This window comes from Anas acuta, chromosome 1 (assembly GCF_963932015.1).
Source record: "Anas acuta chromosome 1, bAnaAcu1.1, whole genome shotgun sequence".
Lineage (NCBI taxonomy): Eukaryota > Metazoa > Chordata > Aves > Anseriformes > Anatidae > Anas > Anas acuta.
In genome coordinates, this window is record NC_088979.1 from 106,539,292 (window position 1) to 106,553,024 (window position 13,733).

The 13,733-nt window shown below is 35.5% G+C and overlaps 1 long non-coding RNA gene across 1 annotated transcript in view; it reads right to left on the reverse strand.

The window, feature by feature from the left end:
* Positions 1 to 421: 421 nt before the first annotated feature.
* The window catches only part of LOC137850216 (uncharacterized), a 75,326-nt gene continuing 62,014 nt past the window's right edge, over positions 422 to 13,733 (reverse strand). The window contains exon 3 of the long non-coding RNA XR_011092372.1: positions 422 to 596. This is a non-coding gene — a long non-coding RNA (uncharacterized lncRNA). The remainder of the gene's footprint in view (positions 597 to 13,733) is intronic.

Consider the following 13,733-nt stretch of genomic DNA (forward strand, 5'->3'; position numbering starts at 1 on the left):
TAATTTTCTAAAACAGGAAATTTATTTTTAGTGACCAGCCCTGTAAAGCTCCTGTCTTGCCAATTAATGAACTCCTCCGCTGAGCCATCAAAATTAAAGCCAACTCACTTGTCAACAGTGGGCACCTGTCATTTTTTCATGTAGCAGATAATACATGGATTCCAGCCCAGTCTGTTATAGATATTCCACGATATTCCACTTGTACATTGTCCCATAGATCTGTAAGAAGTTATCTTTTTTTTTTTTTTTTTTTTTTTTTTTTTTTTTTTACTAAAGTTATCTTCTTACTGAGAGAGACTGTACAATCTAACAAATTCAAATGATGTGAAATCTGGGTCTAAAGTCTAGCAAATCTCTCCTCTTTGATTCATGCATATATCAAGAAAAAAACAGTGCTAATCCATATGCCTCTTACCTGTGACAGAGTTTTAAGTTGATCTGTACACCAGCTAATTCTTTATATGTTATATGTTTCCCTCAGAGGCTCTTAACTCAGATGGCTGCTGTGTGCTCAGATGTCCTCATTAAGGGTTACAGAGGCACTGTGAAACCTATGCAACAACCTCCATCCAGTAATTTGAAAACAGCCATTCAATCTATTAAAAAAATAAAAAATAAAAAATCAAACTTTACCAATCATTTACTGAGGCCAAAGGGTTTTATTACAAGATTTAAGAGTTCAAAGAAAAAAAGATTTGCCTAGCCTGCAGGTTAGGGGACTGGACTGGCCTTGGAGAGACTGAAGATCCAGTCTCTATGCATAATTCAGAGAAATCTATATCAAGCCCGCTATTTTAGCTCAGTCAAGCAAGACTCAAATCTTTACTTCCCACATCCCAGAACACTGTCCTAATTATCTGTGAACATACAGAAAACAGGGTTTTGATCCAAAGTGTCATATATCAACTCCACATCTACATTTAAATTTTTTTTTTTTAAACAATAACATTACCTCAAAACAAGATTGTCATTAAATGGAATTGACCTCTGTTAAACTCATATTCTGATGGATTATTGATTTTTTGAGGTTAAAGAGCATCTGAATGTCTACAGTAGAGAGGGAATGAAGCCATAATATAAGAAATAAAACTTACTTTGTATTCCTTTTTCATCTGGCTAATCGATGAAAGCCAAATTTCACGCTAATCAGCCCAAGCAGTTAGCAGGCTATATGGAAATTTAAAATGTCTGCTGATTGAATAAGGATTTAAAAAACAAACAAACGAAAAACAATATTTGTGGTGATTACCAAAACAATATTTGTGGTGATTACTCTAGACACAAATATTGCACTAAAACATGTGCTTCATACAAATTTCAGTGATGATGACAGTAGAGATCACTGAGTTTTTGGCAACAAGAATCATTTCCCAGTGTATTCTTTGTAGAACACATTGGATACCTGCAGATGATTTTTTTCTGCTCAGGCTCTCTAGTTTTAGTCACTAGATATTATAAATGCAACAAAAATACAGAAAATACCAAGGGGGTGTGGGGGGGTGGGGGTGGGGGAGGAGGGGAAATCTAAAAATGCTAAGGTAAACAAACAAAAAATGCAAAAGATACAAAACCAACAAAAACCCAGGTGGCAACAGAATTAATCAGAGGCTATCTGAAAAATTCTATGTCTGCTTGAGAAACAATGTGCAGAAACCTCATTCCAGATAAATTTTCCGTATAGAGGAACTTAATAAAATATTCAATGATGAATTCATGTGCAGACACAAATATTTTCCTTATGTCACTAAGAAACATGCACGTGCATATATTCCTCCCCAATTAAAATAGTATTAAGAAATTACAGCCTAGATATTTTGCATATTTTTTGTAGTTACTAAAATTGGAAGTGGGCACATTTCTCAGTAGTTTTGCAGCATTTTGCTTTACAGCACTTGTTGTTATTGTCTGCTCAGTTCAGGGAAGTCCTATTATCAAGTAAACACTTCTATGAACAATGAAATAGTAGCATCACTATCTGTATCATGAGTAAATACTGTAGGGTAGGATACTTCTGCGATTACAGTATAAGGGTATGGGAATGGAGCTTAAAATTTTTTTGTAGCTACTCCCAAGTTATGCAGATAATTAGACAATACTGAGTAAATTTTGCATTCTTATCCACATGCATGCTGCAGAGTCTTTTCCTTGCTGCTATTCCTTGATGTTTTAGGTAAGTTACTTAGTAACTCTATTTCTTCAGTTAGACAGTCTCTCCTAACTTACGAATACTGATTTATGGGTACTATTGAGGTTGTTCTAAAGTTCAAGAAGAAAGCGAACAATGAACATCTGTAATGCTAACAAGTATGTTACAAGCAGATAGAGTAATATTTGTGTATGGTTTACATTATAACCTTTCCCTTTATTACAGAAAACAACCACTGAAAAAAGAATCCTGGCAAGACATGCTTTAGAGGCACAGATCAGCAAACCAATTATCAATCCATCAATTGATCAGAGCTAGTCTTGGGAGCAGTTTGCTCTTGGAAATGAGGTCTATGCAGATGGTATACATGTTCATGACTTGCAGAGCATCTGCACAGAATGGATAATTAGACATAAGTAGAAGACAAGAACAGAGCAACTAACTCAAAGAAAACTATAGCAGGTAAATGTATAAAGAATTAAATGATTTACTGTCCATGTGCTGAGGTTGTAATATTTAATTTCAAATATACTTATTTTTAATATTTGATATTAGATGAGACTTTTGACCTAGCAGAGTGATTCAAAATGTATTGAAATGATGATACAAGTTTAAGTAACACTTAGCAAAATATAGCAATTGCAATACACAGTTCAATCACAATTCCATCGTCATCCCCATTACTGGTCTCCACAATATGCTCACCATCGTGACATTGGTTGTCTCCAGTCAACTGGAAAGAATATATGGGTCGAAAACAGATCAGACCTGTTGCTCTCTTTGATATTACTTCATAAGTTGTTTAGTTTTTATACTCTGTGTTGGGCTGAGCCACATATACAATCTCAGTGAGTGGTCTGGCTAACTCAGGGAGAAACATTTATACCACCATTTGATCCACTGAACTGCGATACAGACAGTTGATCCACTCAACTGACATAGCTATTTATCTAAATCAAAGTCCACCATCTGGTCCCCTTTGTATTGATACAAAGTCAGCTTTCTTTGCAATAGCTGTGGTCAGCCAAGGCTAGCTTTATTCCCTGAGTTTTGTGGGCACATTGCCCTTGCCCATCTCCTCTGAGCTTTTTCCAGTTGTAGGGTTTTATTGGTCAGTCACAGATGTATAGTTTGCATTCATTTTACCTACAGTTTGAGAAAGTAGGAACACTTGCATCCATTGGTCAGTCTCAGGACTCAAACCAATTTTAAATCAGAACAGTAAATGAAGTGATGTACATTAGCACTAATTTAAACCAATTGGGTTTCACTCTGAGTAAAAGGCGACTCTTATATTTACTAAAGAACAATGGCTCAATTGTTCAAGTCTTTTTCATGGGGAAAGAGCATACAAAATTCAAAACTCAGATAATACAAGAAGAAAATTCAAGTTAAGGTATGAAAATAGCTAGCTGAGATGCTGACCCACCTTTTCTCTATGGTAGTTGCATGATAGAAACAATTAAACAAGGCCTAGTTGTTTGAAGGTTTATCAGCCTGCAGAGGAATATTTTATATTAAAACTTTCTCCTTAATTTTCCATATTGCTAGTCTTTTTCTACATGTTATAAATGTTGGATTTTTCTTTACAAGTGGCTTTACATCTCAGTTTAGTAGTAATGATTGTCTGTGGCATAACTGCAACGTCCTTGGTATTTAAATTCTAAAAATAACCCAATTTAACCAAATTCAGTCTGGCTATTTAATTATCTGAGTAAAAGTTGAAACCATCTACAAGCACTAAATAAGACTCTCCCGGAAGGTGGTATTTCCAGACAGATGGTATCATTCTCAAGCAAGGGCAAGATGCCACCCTCCCAGACTGTAAGCGAGATCACCTCATTCTTTGGTTTGGCAGCCTCACCCGATGCTGAGCGCACACATTGGATGCTCCCAGTTCTGGCAGGGAACAACCAACTCTGCTGTTCCCTGGGGCAGGGAAGACCTGCCCTGCAGCAGAGTGAGCCCAGCAATGGATCTGCACCTCACCACCATGCCAGGACTGCCCACATGGATGGTGCATACCTCTCCAGGGTGGTCACCAGCCTGTCAGGTTAAAGTAGCTTCTACCATCCAGCCACATTCTCAAAGTAGTGACTTCCTAAGGATCTCCATGCAATATGTAAGTGGTGCAGAAGACTCAGTGACTGACATCTCCTCATCCTGCTAAACCAGGGCAGATCATGTACCCCAAGGGGTACCAACAAGTTAAGCTAGGACCAACACCATTTTGATCTTATTTGTAATACACTTACTAGATGATGAGACATGCCTTTTTTTTTTTCTTCTTTTTTTTTTTTTTTAATCTTTTTGAGGTGATGAAAATAAAGTAATACGGAGATTTGGACAAAAAAAAAAAAAAGGAAAAAAAAAGAAAAAAAAAGAAAAAAAAAGTCTTCAAGTCCCTAGGACATGAAGATCCAGTAATGTCTGGACTCCTGCCCACTTGTTCCAGTAGCCATCAGGACCATGACAGAAGTGCTTTTTCCAGCCCTAATGAGAAGAAACCATGCAGCCAAGCACACTGTAGGAAAGGGTAGGCTGTGCAATCTATTGCTATAGGTCCCAGGCACACCATTACCTGCTCTCTGCATACAGACTCACTGCCACCATTGCAGCTGGTGCATATAAATTGGGCACATAAGTATAAGCATGGCAGAATAGAAGTGATTATTCCAGTTATCCCTGAGCTTGCAAAGGCCCAGATTTAAAAATAACAAAGGTATTGTTTTGACCCTTCCCATAGCCTATAAAAATCTTCTACAATTGCCAGTAACTTATCTTAATTAGCAAATAATGATTTTCATTGTAGTCTATTCACAAGACTTTAATTTCATCTACATAGGAAGTGCAGTGTTTGTTAATCCTTCTGGAAAATCATACAGGACAAAGGAGGGACTGACACACATGCTAGATTTCTTTAAAGATTCTAGTTTTAAATTAATTTCTACACAGACTAATTAACAGATTTACTTACAAATTGCCATAAAATTCATCACACATTCTGTGTAAGTTTTTGCATGTACATTATGATATTTCTCTTTCACAAGTGGCTGAACACTGTTCTTTGCAAAAATGCACGTAATTTATAAGCAATTGGTCCCTCCTTGATTTAAAACTCTAAAAACACTCTAAAAAAGCCCATTCACTAGCTAATTTCTTCCTATATTCACATTTTCTTCTGTAATATGACATTGAAAGTGTTTTCTGATATATATACAACATTAAAAACAAGCCAATTAAGTCTGCAACCATTCTCTAATCATGACTGTAATTTATTTTCTGCTAAATTTACCCCTTCTGGTATAGCAATTTGAAAAGATGCTTAACTCTCTTGGACATGACTGCCATTTTTATGACTTCCTAACGCCCATTTTCTAACAAAGATTATTACATGTGCTTGAGTACTTTTGAGCACTTCATTAGGCATCTAAAGGGTCGTTGGGGCCTTCACATTGTTAAAGTTAAGCACATTCATAGGTCTTTTCCAGATCAGGGCCTGAATGTGATTTATTTATTATTTTTTTTACATACCAAACATAGATCATACACAGAGCTAAAGTAGAGACAAAATTAGGCAGAATAATTTATTCAGGACTCAATTTCAGTAATTCAGTTTTAACACAGAATACACTAGATTGTGTGTTGTTATACCAGTTTGGCAGACTAGATGATACATGTATAGTAGGCATCTTGTTTTTAATAAAGGCTTCAAATTGTATTATATTTAGAACTCTAAGAAAGCTTCTCATACTGTGAATCACAATAGATTATCAGATAAGGATTCTGTACAAATTTATACTTTTTGGGGATTTGAATGCAAGTGTTTTTTTGTTTGTTTGTTTGTTTGTTTTTTAATGTTCAATAGCCTATTTTGAAAGCATATCATCTTATTGTCTTTAAAGGAGCAGTAAATAATTCATCTTCAGTGCTAGTATTCAGAAGCAAGACTGACCACTGACAATGTTCAAATAACATTCATTATTTACACATAAGTTCTGCCTCAGATGTAATTATAAATGACATACTTAATTTTTGCTATGCCTTAGCTGATTATACAAAACACTCCATGTCCATGTATAATACATATTTAATGTAATTTCAACATAAGCCTCCTACCCACAGATTGAAAAAGAAATAAACTTCACTAGCCTTTATTAAGAACATCCAAATCACCAATATTTACTTATTAATGAAAGGAAAAGTCATTGGCAAAAGGAAGGCACTGTAGGCCATAATGTAAACAAACATTACAATGAAAATATGCTGACATATCAATAAAAACATTATAAATAATGTCTTTCCTTCTGAGGGAAAGGACCAAATCAAAGAGTTCATAACATTCACCAGACATATGCAATCTGAAAAACCCCAGGTCAAGATGATTAAAAAACCATAATAATAATAATAATAATAAATAAATAAAAGTGTAACAGGGTCAGAACGGGGTCAGGTGAGAAATCTTCTCATGATGGTTGCATTTCAGAATACTTCAGAGTTTGAGGACGCCTTGTGTTTATCAGTGTAAATTACTAATAAACTAATGAAACGGCATGAAGCTGTGACAGGGAAGGTTCAGGCCAGGTGTGAGGAAAAGGGTCTTCACTGACAGGGTGGTCAGGCACTGGAAGAGGTTGCCCAGGGAAGTGGTCATGGTGTTGAGCCTGATGGAGATCAAGTAGCATTAGGACAACACTCTCAGACATACGATTTGATTTTGGGGTTGTTCTCTGTGGAGTCAGGAGTTGGACTTGATGATCCTTGTGGGTCTCTTCCAAATCAGAATATTCTATGACTCTAGCTCAGATCATCTATTCCTGAAATCACATTAACTTCTAGGAAAACAAAACACTTTATAAATGCACTGACTTTTAATAGTAATTTAGAAAGCTATACTGAGTTAGAAAAAGAGAAAAAAAGGCTGTGTGGTACTGTAATTTATGGATTCTGTTATTCTGTATACACAGCCATCAATGGAATAAATTATGCTTGCTCAAGCAATTTCAATACTGATGTTTATGAAGTCCAAGACTTAACAAATTAGTATAGCTTTGATAGGTAATTTCATTTAATTTCCATGCTCTGTTAAAAATATGGTTTTGATGCACCTTTTATTCTAGTTCATCTAAGCAAACATGTCTTGAACTGTTAATTTCCCTTCAAGCAGAAAGCATGTTCATTCAGAATGTATTTAAAAGAAAATTCAAGAGACAGGAATTACCTTTTCTTCATACTAGAAGAAGCCCTTCTTCCTACTTCATCGGCCATTATGTTAAATTCAATGCTTGATGTTAACTGATAAAAGCACCGTGGATTCTAAGGCTGCCCAGGCTGCCCTGGGATTACATTAATTTAAGCACACCAGTGGGATCATTTTCTTACTTATGGATTTCAGGCATGTTTCAGACTGTCTGCTCCTATTTGTTTGTGTGTCTTTTCTACACCATGCTCTTGCCTCTCACAGTGGATTAAAGACTAGGGAACAAAGCCTGGAGACCCTCCAACAAAGAACTGTAAAAGTGGGTGAAATACTATCCACTAGATAAATTCTACAAAAAGAAAAGAGGTATCTGAAAAGTTAGTAATAGATTTATATTTATTTTGCCAAAAGCACTGTTTGGTTCACAATGCGTTTTCTTAGGTAGTTTTTTTGATTATTACAGTCTCAGCAGCTCTAACAACTGCTTATGCTGTAGCAGGTTTTTTTTTTTTTTTTGTTTGTTTGTTTGTTTTTTTAAATGTATTAATAGCAGACAGACCATTTCTAGACACCTCATACTGAAGAAGAAAATGCATGTTCTTTCTATCCCTTTTCTCCTCCCTCTTCCCCTCATATCTCTCACACAACTCAGACTGAAAGAAAAATGTTTGTTAGACAGGAATAACCCACTAATTTCCTTTGCTATCCTACTGCAGACTACCATCACTGAGAACCTACACTGGCAAAGCTCACAACTACAGTTTAGTGAAAGAAAATATGAATGCACTTAATAGAGAACAGTATTACCTCAAGCACCCTTTTTTTAAAAACAAACAAACAAACAAACAAACGTAGTCCTCCTTGTTATCTCCTACTAACTTAGCAATCATGTAGAGGATATTAATAACAAAATTGTTCCAAAATCTAAGGTACCTAAACCAGTTACACTCATCCCTTTCCCTCTGGACTCTCCTTTACATTTTGGTCAAGCCATATTTAGACTTCTATAAAAATTCAAGTTCTCCTTCCTCTTCCAGTGCAGGATGTGAAATTCTTCACACTCCCATAAATTATATATGTGTTTTTTTAATCCCATTAAGGCTTCTCAAAGATCAGTAATGTATGTATATGAGATCAATGTATGAACCATTTCCCAGTAACATTATCAAATTTATTTATTTTGCAGCATTAGCAAAGTAGTCCTATACCAAATCACGCCTTTTCCAGGAAATGAGCTGTACATATCGCTAATGCATATGGTTCTTAATTAAGCATTCAAGAGAAAATATACACGTTACAAAGATGTTTCTTTGACAGCATGACTGTCACTAGACCTAAATGAGTAACCCCCCTGCAAAAAAAATAAAAAAAGTAAACCCACTACTTTGTCCTTCAATTTCTTCATGCATTTGCCTCAACAGAGCAACATCATGTTCATGTTTGGTTTTGCAAAACCAAAACATGAACATTTCATTTTTACTAGTGTTTCATTAGGTTTAATTGGTAATTTGAACATAGCAGAAGCAGTTGCAGTTCGACCAGGAGGTTGTATGTATGAATATTCCGTATATGTTTGTTTAATCAGAGAACATAAATGGTATGATATATTATGAAATAACCAATCAATTTTAGGTGGATATTTCTTAAGTAGGAAGGAATAGGAAGAAATAGGAAGAAAATATCAAGCAATGAGGTTTCATAAATTTTAACCAAAACATAAGAAATCCTCCTATGATAAAAAAAAAACAAAAACAAACAACCTTCAGTGATTCACTATACTATTACTATATCAAAGCATAAAAGTCCACCTGTTAAATTACCAGTTCATGGATTAAAAGATTTCCCATTGAAATGATTAAAGTACCTAAAACTCACCTAACAATGAGATATTTCTAAATTGTCCCCCTAGTTTCTCCCTCAAACAGCAGTACTATCTAGAAGTACTATAAAGTATTTTAACTTATTGAAGTTTCCTCTTCATCAGCCAGGATATAAATTACTGTGCACAAGACTTACTGCTGGAAACCAGCAAAGGCAGTGATTTCAGACAAGAACAGACAGCCGTCCCACAGCAAAGTATTTTCTCATTACAGTTGTATGCATACAAGTTAACTACTTTAATTAGTTAAGTACATGGAAATAATTGTGTGCAATTAAATACAATGGCTAATTACAGCTTGATAACTAATAACTATGACTGCATAAATGTGAAGTTTGGTATAAATACTTAGCATGAGAAAAACAAAGTTCAGTCACTCATCTCACATATGGATTGAGCCTATATCCACATATTTAAATTTTCAGAAGAATCTGACTATTAATCTTGGTTATTTTAAATACTTCTAGGTGAATAGCATCAAATGGCATACAGAGAGAGGTTTTACTGTTGAAAATAGCACTTCACAGGTAGTGAGCTGCATCTGACCAAGAATCTACCAAACCAGAAAAATGTTCCCTTTGCTCCTTTTCTGTGTTGTAGAAAACATCTAAAGTTGACCTACTTTGTCCCCACATACAACTAATTAGCATAACACCGGTTCATTTAAAAGTAAGGTGTAAGCTTGATCCTATCACACTGAAACAAATTCTAGTTTAGCCCTTTGTTGCCAACTACTTTCTTGACCATTTTCAATTTGACTGTACAGATTATTCAGTCCTAGAAAATAATTCTTAATTATCACCATTATAAAAACAGATTTGAAAAGGAATGGTGATTACATACCATCTGGAAATGTGCTCAAGCTGTCAAAAGAATCTGTGGATAGCTCCTGTATACAGTATTCACATTTCAGCAGGAAATCAGACTTGGTCAAGGGGGAAGAATTCATTCAGATTCATGAGTTTTTAAAAATGTGTTTGGCGTATCAAATAAAGTTCAAATATAAAGTAGAACGATTTCACTTTAAGGGTCATCTACAGGATGCATGCTAATTTGATGTACCACTGTACATTAATGCTCTAAGGAAAGAAATGAATCAGCGCTAAAATAGCTTTCATAAAAGGCCAGAACAGTGACAAGCAATTGCAAATGTGAAAGAATAAGGGAGGGAGAAAGTACTAAAAAAGGGAGGGAAAAAGAACTAAAACAAGAACCAAAATGTAAAACAAGCCACCTTCTCCCTTTCTCCCAATGCACAGGACATCTCTGGCTGCTCTGCACAATGGGAGGTGCAGGAGCCCCCTGACAACATCTGGACCTCACCAGCACTTTTTGAGGTACTGCTAGCATGGGTATCCTGGCAACTGGGTCTTGAGAGACACCTGGTGGGGACAAAACTGGGACTAAGCATCTTTCTTCCCATGTTTAACAACCTGGCACAGCCTCTATTAGCTTGGATAAAAATGCAATTAAGCACATTTGCTTGCTGACTAATGTACAGCAAGGAATGAGGAAATGAGGTTCATTTGTGCTGCTGGTATTCAGGGTATGCAAAGTGTAAATAATGGGCAATCACATAACCGCTGTCCTGGAAAACAAAATAAAAATAAAAGTTCTGCTCAAGTGTGTAATAAGAAGAGCATGTTGTGTAAAGAAGTGTTTTGGTGGCAAAAGATGCAAGTATGATAGAAGATGTTATTTCTAAAGATAAGCAACTCTAGAGAAGCAGCCACCTAATTCATTGCTTGTTCTGCCTTAAAAAAAAAAAAAATAGTTTAACTCAAATAAGAAAAAATAATGAAGCAAATAATAGATGGAAGGACATAAAATATTCCCAGTGTCCTCAAACAAAAAGGTCATTACTGTTAATATGTTGCTACAACCTTAGAACGTTAAGCCATTTTCAAGAAACCTAGGCAAAGTTTTGTTAGTTTCTTCAGCTCATTCATAAAGTTGGATGAAAGTTGAAATAGCAGAAATATTCTGAATCTCCTTAAAATTTCCATGCTGAACTCTCCTATTTCCAGCCATGTGAACAAAGTATAGTAAAGTTTTATGTTTAAAAGTAAAAATTTATTTATTTTTTCGTTAAAGTTTTGAATCTTTCCTTCCCCTTTCTCTCTCTCCTCACAACCCCCCCTTTTTTAAAAAAAAAAACAAAAAACTTTCTTTGTCACACTTCCCACCATTTTCCTATTTCTTCTATCTGCCTTTCATTGGGAAATTATCTCTAAATATTTCTTTCTTGGCAACACTTTTTCTTCTTGAACAAGATTTCCCAAGGCCTATCCAATTAAACAGATATCCAGAAAACCCACAGACTCATCAAGCTTTAAAAGTAAACCCCTCTGCAAGTAACAAAAACTGAGACTCAGAGTATTTAAGCCATGGCTCAGAAAGCACACACACAAACCCCACTTCATACTGTCTCAGGAGGCCCCAACAGGAAATTGGAACAGATGCTTAAAATATATATATTTATTCTGCTTCGTTTTTGTAAGGCAACGTGGAGGAGAGCGCACTGTTTTAAATTCAGAGCACAGCCATAGCATGCCAATGAGTATGTAGCCTGAGTGGTAGAGCACCCTTGGGGTCCACACTGTGCTGCCTGGTCCAGCCTTAGCTCAGTTGATACAACACAGCCATCAGATCACTGCATGGAAAAGCACTGTGCACCAGCTGGGAGGCGGCAGAAGATGCATGCTCCTTTCATGATGCCTCCCTAATAGCTTGAACCCTCCTTCCAATCCAGCTAATCTTATGCAATTTGAGAAAAGGATTTAAATAATGTAAAATATTTTTTTTCTTCTTCTTAAAAAAAATAAATCATTTTCACATTAAAATATAATTTTCACTTTGCAATATAAAATGAAAATAAATTTAAGTTCCTTGAGAATTTTGAATCACCTTCAGAGATAGCTTTCAAGTCTGTTTCAAATAATTTTCACTGTTTGTGTTAAACATGTTGCTATAGTCAAAAACGTACATTAGGAATTAAAATATATTGCAAGATATGAACTTTCAGCATCCATTACGATACACGATTTCAATAGACTTTGGATCCACTCTTGAAAGACTAACATGTATTTTGTTTCTTTGTTTTCTATTAACTGTAAGACATATTACATTTAGAGAAAATAGATACATATTATCATAAGACTTATAGATTCATAGAAGAGCTTGGGTTTAAAGGGCCCTTAAAGATAATGTTTTTCCAACGTTTTTGCTGTGGGAAGGGATCAGGTTGCCCAGGGCCCCATCCAACCTGGTGAGTTATGTCCAATACTACTACAAAAAAGGTGGGTGGAGAATGATCTAATGAGATTAATCACAGAAAGAAATTGTGTCTTCAGACATGGCACACATTAAGGCCTTTCCGTGGAATATCATTGCTGTAACAAACTCCTTCCCCCTACCTCCAGAAATGTTTTAGTCTATTCTTATGGTCATATTATATTTTCTCAAGTGCAGATATTTCAAGATATATGCCACCTCATAATAGATTTTATCACTTATCAAAGAAATTTCAAAGAGAATGAGACCAGAAGATTTGAGAAAGAAAGCATGTTTCTTAATTAACAAACTAACACTTGTACAGATTCATCCAAGTATATATACTAAGCCTGGATGAGCAGCTATCAGTTCAGGTCCGGTAGATATCACCTACTCCTCATTACACTTCCTCCTTCAGCACTTTGTCTCTTTTTCCTCCGATACCTCCTCAGACAGAGGGCTTGTCTCCGGCGGTGCGAATTTCTTAACATACTGGGCTAAGGGAGGAATAAAACAGGTGCATCCTGGGATAAGAGACACAACCCCTCCATGAGACTATGCAACTTTCTCTAACTTTAACATCAAACAAACGAACAAAAACCAACACCCACCATCATCACCCCCCAATAAAATATTATGGGTTTCATTCTTTTCTCTGACACGAACCTGACCAGAATACACACGTATAATCTGAAAAATAATAACAACTGAAATAAATAGACTCATTCCAATTCCTACTCTCCAAATTTTGACCAGATAGAAAACACTGTAAAAGAGTCACTTAAGCCTAAATGCTTAAAGGTATTTCAGTAGGTGATTTTCACTTATTTAAATGATAGTATTTATGCATGTGAGAAAAATATGGATTTAACATGAATTTATTATTATTATTATTTTAATGCAATATGCCCACCAGAATTTTAACATTGCTCAAGTTGAAAAGGAAACAACTTAACTCAGAAAGAAAAGGCCATTAAGTGGGTTCAAAGGCAGTTATTACATCCTTTCTGGTAGACCATATTTGTAGACATTTCTCCTGATGTCTGTTAGATCCTTCTTTGCTAGTCCAGAAACAACAATACAGTATTATCAATGTAAATAAATCAATATGAAAAGTCAGAGCTGAAGTCCACCAAAGATGAAGATACCTTTCAGATTACAGTGACAACAGTACCGGCTTTACCAATGACTGTTTAAATACCTTTTCAATAACCTATATACTGATTAAAAAAAAT